This window comes from Peromyscus maniculatus, chromosome 7 (assembly GCF_049852395.1).
Source record: "Peromyscus maniculatus bairdii isolate BWxNUB_F1_BW_parent chromosome 7, HU_Pman_BW_mat_3.1, whole genome shotgun sequence".
Lineage (NCBI taxonomy): Eukaryota > Metazoa > Chordata > Mammalia > Rodentia > Cricetidae > Peromyscus > Peromyscus maniculatus.
In genome coordinates this window covers 2,912,254-2,920,026 of record NC_134858.1, presented here as the reverse complement: position 1 = coordinate 2,920,026, position 7,773 = coordinate 2,912,254, and positions in this window count along the sequence as shown.

Sequence of the window (7,773 nt, the reverse complement as noted above, 5' to 3'; positions counted from 1 at the left end):
AACTATGCTGCAAACATGACTGAAGCTTCAATGGTGATACACACACTTGTCAGTCACATTAGAAGCTACAGTGTAGTGAGGAAGAGAGAGATCCAGAAAATCTACTTCGTGGAGCACTTTTGTCATGGAAACCCATAGAAGCTATGTTGGGTCTGCGGTCACACAATAATGGGTGACAAACCAGCAAAGTCCATTAAACCAGAAGCAGATTTTATTCCATGCCCCCCACCACCACTACCCCGCAAGGAATGGAAATGTCACTGCAGGGCACAAAAACTTCTCAGCCAGCTGAGACCACAGCCAGTTTTCACTATTCTGAGGCTGTCACAGTTGGAGGGGGTGGGCTATGAGCCTCTTTTTTATAGTAAAGCATTAGACATAGACAAAGGAATTTGTACAATTTTGAAGTTAAACTCTTAGAGACAAATTGTTCTAGGTTTTTACAATTTTCCATTTACATGGTTTTGGGAATTTTAGCTAAATAATATTTTTATATCCCTGTAGCCCTTCTTAATTCAGTTAATTGATGTTTGTCCAAACCTGCAATTAATTTTTCCTGACATAGCTGGGTTCCCATGGCGGAGGTGGGGATGGGGGATAGGAAACAAGGCATGGCAGGCTGTCACAGAGAACTCATTAAAAATTAACTTTGGTTTTGGTAGTGAGTGGTAGGGGTTATCAAAGAATAGCTAGCCCCAGAGCTGCAAAGGGCAGTCTTTAGTAAAGGAAAACTGACATTTGGGTTGTGGAGCAGCTCATCATAAAACACTGCAGGCAGTTAAAGGTTAATCCCTTTTCGCCAGCCAAGCTGAAGGCTGTCAGTTTCCATTTCTTAAGAGTATTTCTATATTCCTATCTTATTCCTATATTCCTGGACCCTACAGCTAGGTTTGCACAATCAGGTGATAACTGGAAGGGTGGTAGTTTGGTGTATACACATGACAACAGAATCAAACAATGTGCCACAGTTTGAGTTACCAGTTGGGGTGTTGTCCTGGCTAGTTATTATTTTTTTTACTTGACACAAACTAGAATCATAAGAGAGGACAGAACCTTAAATGTGAAAATGTGTGCATAAGCTCAGGCTGTAGGCAAGCCTGTGGGGCCTTTTCTTAATTAGTGATAGATATGGGAGGGCTCAGCCCAGTGTGGGTGGAGTCATCCCTGGGCTGGTGGTCCTGGGTTCTATAAGAAAGCAGTCTGAGGAGTCCATGAGGAGCAAGCTAGTAAGTAGCATTCCTTCATAGTCCCTTCATCAGCTCCTGCATCTACATTCCAACGTGTTTGAGTTTTTGTACTCAATTCCCTCAGTGATAGATTGTTATCTGGAAGAATAAGGTAAAATAAATCCCTTTTCTCCCCAAGTTGTTTTGTTATGGTGTTTCACCAGAGCAATAGAAACCCTAACACAGGTGTCAACTGAAAAAGTGACATTCTACATTAATTAAAAACATGCATACCAAATTATGCATAGATAGTGATGCCCTTAGTAGAATAGGTAAAGTGTAAGAGGAAAAACTTTGGAGGAAGATGATAACTTTAGCTTTGGACATGCCCAGTTTAATGTGACTTAAGAAACTCATTGGTCAATTAAGAGAAAGTTTACAAAGCCACAAAAGTGCTTTACCTTTGAGAACTTGATAAAGGGCAATGCAACCTACAGTCGAGAAGACTCAAAATAGGGATACAATGAGCAGTTCCGAGAATCTTTCTGGTTTTTTTCTTTCAATTGTTATTGCTTTTATTTGAGACAGGGTCACATTATGCACCCTAGATGGCTGGAAACTCACATGCAGACTAGGCTGGTGTCAAACCAACAGAGATCTGCCTGCCTCTGCCTTCTGAATGTTAGAATTAAAGTTGTATGCTACCATATCTGGCTCAGAGAACATTTCTGAGTGTGATTTAGAAAAGAAACATCTTCTTGAATTTGTAAATAATATCAAAAAGGATAGACTTCAAAGACTGTACTTGATTTAAAAAACAAACAACAAAAACCAACATATTAATTTACTTGAGAGGGAGGCACCTATGGTTAGGAGGCTTTTGTATAATAACAACTTCTAAAATGGTAGGTGACATAGCAATGACACCTAATAAAACAGTCACTGGCCAATTTTCCAGAAATGTCAAGAGAATTCTTCCACACACTGAATACTTGTTAGAAAAATCTCATTTCCTAGGATAAATAGTTTTGACTATTTGGAAGCAGTGACATTACCAACTACTGTCCAGATGTGAAATTCATCTTTTAAAATAGATATACTGGGGCTGAAGAGATGGCTCACTGTTAAAGAATACTTGTTGCTCTTGCAGAAGGCAGGGGTTCAGTTCCCAACATCCACAATACCTACAATTTTAATTCTAGGAGATTCAAAGCCTTCTGCTGGCTTCTGCAGGTACACATGCACATCATACACATGTATGTATGTAGGAAAAAAACATGTATAGCATAAAAATGAATCAAGTTTAAAGTGGATATGTATTTAATACTCCAAAGCTGACCACCACTATATAAGTATTTCCAATATGGAGTCATTCACCTTGGAGATACTGGTCTAAGGGAGAATACAGGAAAGAAAATTGGAAAGAAAAAAGGGGTGAGAAGCCTCTTTGTTTTGAGATAGTCTTGCAAACATTTACTGTGGAAGCAGGAAATCAGGTCACCTTGCTTCCTCACAATCATAGGGTGCAAAGGTCATCATTAGGCCCTACATAAACGGTGAGATCACTCTGCTTACATTGCATAGAGTAGCTATGTTAGCCTTTTACTCTGTTTTGAGGAGTAGTTAATAGAAATGTCTCTTTTATTTACAAACCACAATTATGAAAATCAATAAAATTTTTAAAAAATTAGAAAGTTAGAATTTGATATGAAGAACAAGTATTTTGGACAGTAATTAATAGGCTACTAGTATCAAGATTGTTGGTAGGATATTGAATTTTGACACATAGTAAAGGCTCCCTCACAATTCACATGAGAAGAGTCAGTAATAGAACTGAAGATTTAAGTGTCTGTGCATAAGGTTGGGGTGAGGGGAAGGAGAGCATTCTGATGAGAAAAGATAGAAGTTGATTCAACGAGTACACTGAAGACTTAAAATGGGGGAGGCTAAATATTCCACAAAAAAGCCAGATGTGCAGATAATCTTTGTGGTCACTTAACTTGACTTGAAATCCTATAGGAGATCTTGGTGAGTCTTTGAAAGTGTTTGCAAAGCACTTTAGCCCAGAAAGGAAGATTTGCTCTTTCAGGGTGAGAGTAGAACCAGCATGTACATGGGATACCCAGAGAAATAGAAAGGGTGATTAACAAGTTGAGTACCAGAATTCATCATTTCCTGCTTTCTAACTGGGAATTCCGTATGACTAGAATCTCATGCTTCCATCTCCGGGACTCCCTTTCATGATGATTGTACCTTCTTAAATGTTAGACAAAATAAGCTTTTTCTTCTTTAAGTTGTTCTTTTAGGTATTTGACATAACATTGATAAACATAACAAATATGCTAGGTAAGCTGGCAACAGAGAATTGCCATTTGGGGGCATGTTTAAAAGCTATTAAATGAAGCTGTTCTATTTGAAAAAGAGAATTTCTCTAGGAAGGTTCTAGCTAAAGTGGTGGCTCTGTAATATTTATGTAAGAGAACTTTCCTGATTAAGAAAGTTGTGAATTCAGAAACTAAGGCAATTGTTTTAAACTACTCTGTCTTAAGTTCTTAGATTTGATTTGCATTATACATAGCCTGACTAGTGTTAACTAAACTTCTGAGCTTCAGAGATCAAGTCAGAGTGGGTGGAAGAAGCCAGCTCTTCTTACTTTGAGTCTGTCCTTCCAGGCACTGTCATGACCACCAGGGCGGAAGAGTGGGTGCTGCCCGGTGCACATGCCCATGACCTCAAGGCCCTCATTTGCTTTAATAGCTTTTCTGAACATGAAGCCCCTCAAGAGCCTCTCTAATCCTCTTTGAAATTATTTGCAGTGAATAGGCTTGTGCTATGTTGATTGGATTAATTCTAAGTTTTGTAGTATTCATGATGTTAAAGGAAATCCATTCGTCACCTCTGCAGCAGGGTTATAATGCATATTTCCAGGATTTTCTTTTATTCAGACACAGTGATTCTGTGTCTCTATGGATATTGATAGCAAGGCATATAATAAATTCACTGCTTTTCATTCTGTTGCTATCAAGCATTCAGTTAGGCCATTGCAAGGTCCTTTAGTTCTTTGAGGGATGACATGTGGACAGTGGTGTTAATTCCATTTTACATATTGAACAAATTATAGCCAGGAAATTTCAGATGGCCGCACATCCTATGATTGTCCTGCATTGATCCTAGGTAGTACTCTTGATTCCTGAAATGATATCAGACCATCCTCAAACTGTGTCCTCCCAAAGAATTCATGTCATTATAAAATCCTCCAACATATACAAAAGTAAAAAAATCACTGTCAGTGGCCAGAACCTTTTCTGTGAAGCAAAACACTGAAAATACTCAATATCGTATTTAGCTTCAACTTACAGTGACCTCACTCTGTGACTTATAGTTTGAATGTAATTGGACCCCATAGCTGATAGGAAGTCCCACTATTAGGAGGTGGGCCTTTGTTGGAGTAGGTATGGCTTCGTGGAGGAAGTATTTCACTGTGGGGGCTTTCAGGTCTCATACATGCTCAAGCCATGCTCGGTGTTCAGTTCACTTCTTGTTGACTATGGATCAAGATGTAGAACTCCAGCACTATGGCTTCATGCAAACCACCATGTTTCTCAACATGATGATAATAGACTAAACCTCTGAAACTGTAAGCCACCCAAATGCTTTCCTTTATAAAATTTACTATAGTCATAGTGTCTCTTCACAGCAATTAAAACCCTAACTAAGACACTTACAGTGAGGAAACTCAAGAGAATAGGAAACACATTGGATTTTATTTCAGCTTCATAAAGAGCTCATCAAAAGTGCACTAACTTAATATTCCAGTAAATGTATTGGTTTTCATTCCTGGCACACATCCTGTACTGTAGAAGGAATCTTAAAAGTTCTTATTAATAAAATCAAACCTGAGGCAAGTTATTGGGGTCCATGCTGGTAGATCAGAGAGACAGAACAAGCCACAGCTATCTCACCTCACTGGATCCTCAGCTGGTCTTGTCTCCTCAGACTGGAGGCCTCTGAGTCCTCATCCGGAATGGGTCTCAGCTGAATTACTGCTCAAAAGCCTGAAACTTAACCAGTCCAAATGCTTAACCAGCCAAATGCTTCTAGTTTCTGGTCCTCACGCCTTATATATCTTTTTGCTTTCTACCACCACTCCCTGGGATTAAAGGCTGGCTTTCTGGGATTAAAGGCGTGTCACCATGCTTGGCTATTTCCAATGTGGCCTTGAACTCACAGAGATCCAGAGGGATTTCTATCTCTGGAATGCTAGGATTAAAGGTGTGAGTGCCACCATTTTCTAGCCTTTGTATCTAGTGGCTGTTCTGTTCTCTGACCCCAGATAAATTTATTAGAGTACACAATATTTTGGGGAACACAATACCACCACATTTCCTCTCTTTTTGTCTAAAATTAAAAAAGCTTATAACTAATACAAGAAAAACTATCTTCAATAAGTATATGCAATATACAGTCAAGATTACATTAACAATGTCTAGTCCATTAACATTTGACAGATCCAGACAAAAAACTCCATTATATATATTAACAATGTCCAGTCCAGTAACATCTGATAAACTCAGACCAAAAAATTTTCATTACTTATCTTATTTAAAACAAGTAGTTCCTTTTTAAGTAGATTCCATAATCTCCCTTTTTATCTTATCATATCCATATTTTCTCCTTTCATAATAGATTCATTAGTCTACCTTTTGTCATTTTTATATCTTCCCCTTTTTCTTCAGTGTAGATTCAGTGATCTACCTATTTATCCTATTATTTCTTTATCTTTTTCCTCAGAGTAGATTCGATGATCTATCTCATATCTATATTCTCTTTTTCTTTTTGCTTTCTAGGGGTGAAGATATCTTTAGGGAATCTTGAAAAGAAAATTTTGGGGTTAATCATCAAGTCCTGTATCGTTTGTCCAGTCTCTGCATAATAGGAAAGTTCAGGGCTTGTTTCAAGTCCTTGTTTGAGTAGTCTGTCAGGCTGGATCATCTCAACTTGTCCTCTCGAAATTGTTCTGACCAGTTTGTAGTCTAAAGTCGATTTTTCCATGGTGTTAATCGGCTTAATGGCTTTATCATAGTCCATGTGGAATCATCGTTGTAGAATCCTGTCATCTTTTTGAAGATTTCAAAGTTACTGTTAGGCATGGTCATGGTTTCCTGCAGACTTTTTTTTTTTTTTTTTTTTTTTGCCTCCTCTGTGGTTTGGAGCAATCACAGTCTGATAAATGTCTGTCTCTCGGAACCATGAACATTCTTCCCTAGAATAGAAATCTTCACAGCAATTTCTCCCCACCAAAATTTGTCTTGCCAAAATTTTCCAAACTGACCTTTGCCGATGCTTTCTTGTAACACGATGGTCCTGGCAATTCTTCTCTGAACCAGCAGCAGTAAACTCTTTGTCCCTGGTAGCAGTATCACCGCAGTCACCAACACGATGAGAAGGAGCTGGCAACGTGGAGCAGTAGCCACTGCTTCCATGGTCCCACCACTGTTTGTGGCTCAGTCCGGGGCGAAACTTCTCCCAAGCCTCCTAGACCTCAAACTCGGGATCCTACTGCCTCTGTCTCCTTCAGCAAATCCTACTGCGTGCACCACCACAACCGGCTGAGTGTAGCTTGGGCCTGAACTGAGGCTCACAAGGCCACAGGCAAACAGCTTTTTCATGAATTCGTAACACGAACGTTGGGTGCCAGATGTAGCAGGATTCTTAAAAGTTCTTATTAATAAAATCAAACCCGAGGCAAGTTATTGGGGTCCATGCTGGTAGATCAGAGAGACAGAACAAGCCACAGCTATCTCACCTTGCCGGATCCTCAGCTGGTCTTGTCTCCTCAGACTGGAGGCCTCTGAGTCCTCATCCGGAATGGGTCTCAGCTGAATTACTGCTCAAAAGCCTGAAACTTAACCAGTCCAAATGCTTAACCAGCCAAATGCTTCTAGTTTCTGGTCCTCACGCCTTATATATCTTTTTGCTTTCTACCACCACTCCCTGGGATTAAAGGCTGGCTTTCTGGGATTAAAGGCGTGTCACCATGCTTGGCTATTTCCAATGTGGCCTTGAACTCACAGAGATCCAGAGAGATTTCTATCTCTGGAATGCTAGGATTAAAGGTGTGAGTGCCACCATTTTCTAGCCTTTGTATCTAGTGGCTGTTCTGTTCTCTGACCCCAGATAAATTTATTAGAGTACACAATATTTTGGGGAACACAATACCACCACACTGTACTATACTCTATGCTTGAAATTTTAGAAATTGACAGGAGTTAATGAATCAGAACCTGTCCTGTACCTTCTAGAAGATTATATTTGATATATATCACTATGTATGTGAGTGGAAGTTAGCCTAAGAATGATGGCCAATTTCCTCCAGAGAAAGATTCAGAGCCTTGATACATCACTATACTGTACTGGCTGTGTCCATCTTTATTTCCCAGGGAGCAAGCAACATCAGCCACACCTTCACATTGGAATTGAAAGACAGTATCAGTACATCCTAAAACACGTTTTGAAGAAGGTCTGCTTCTAACAAAAGTGTCCTCAGATCTAGTCTATTGCATTGAAAGTAAAGGAGATCTGTGAACTTTTTATTTATTTTGGTTTT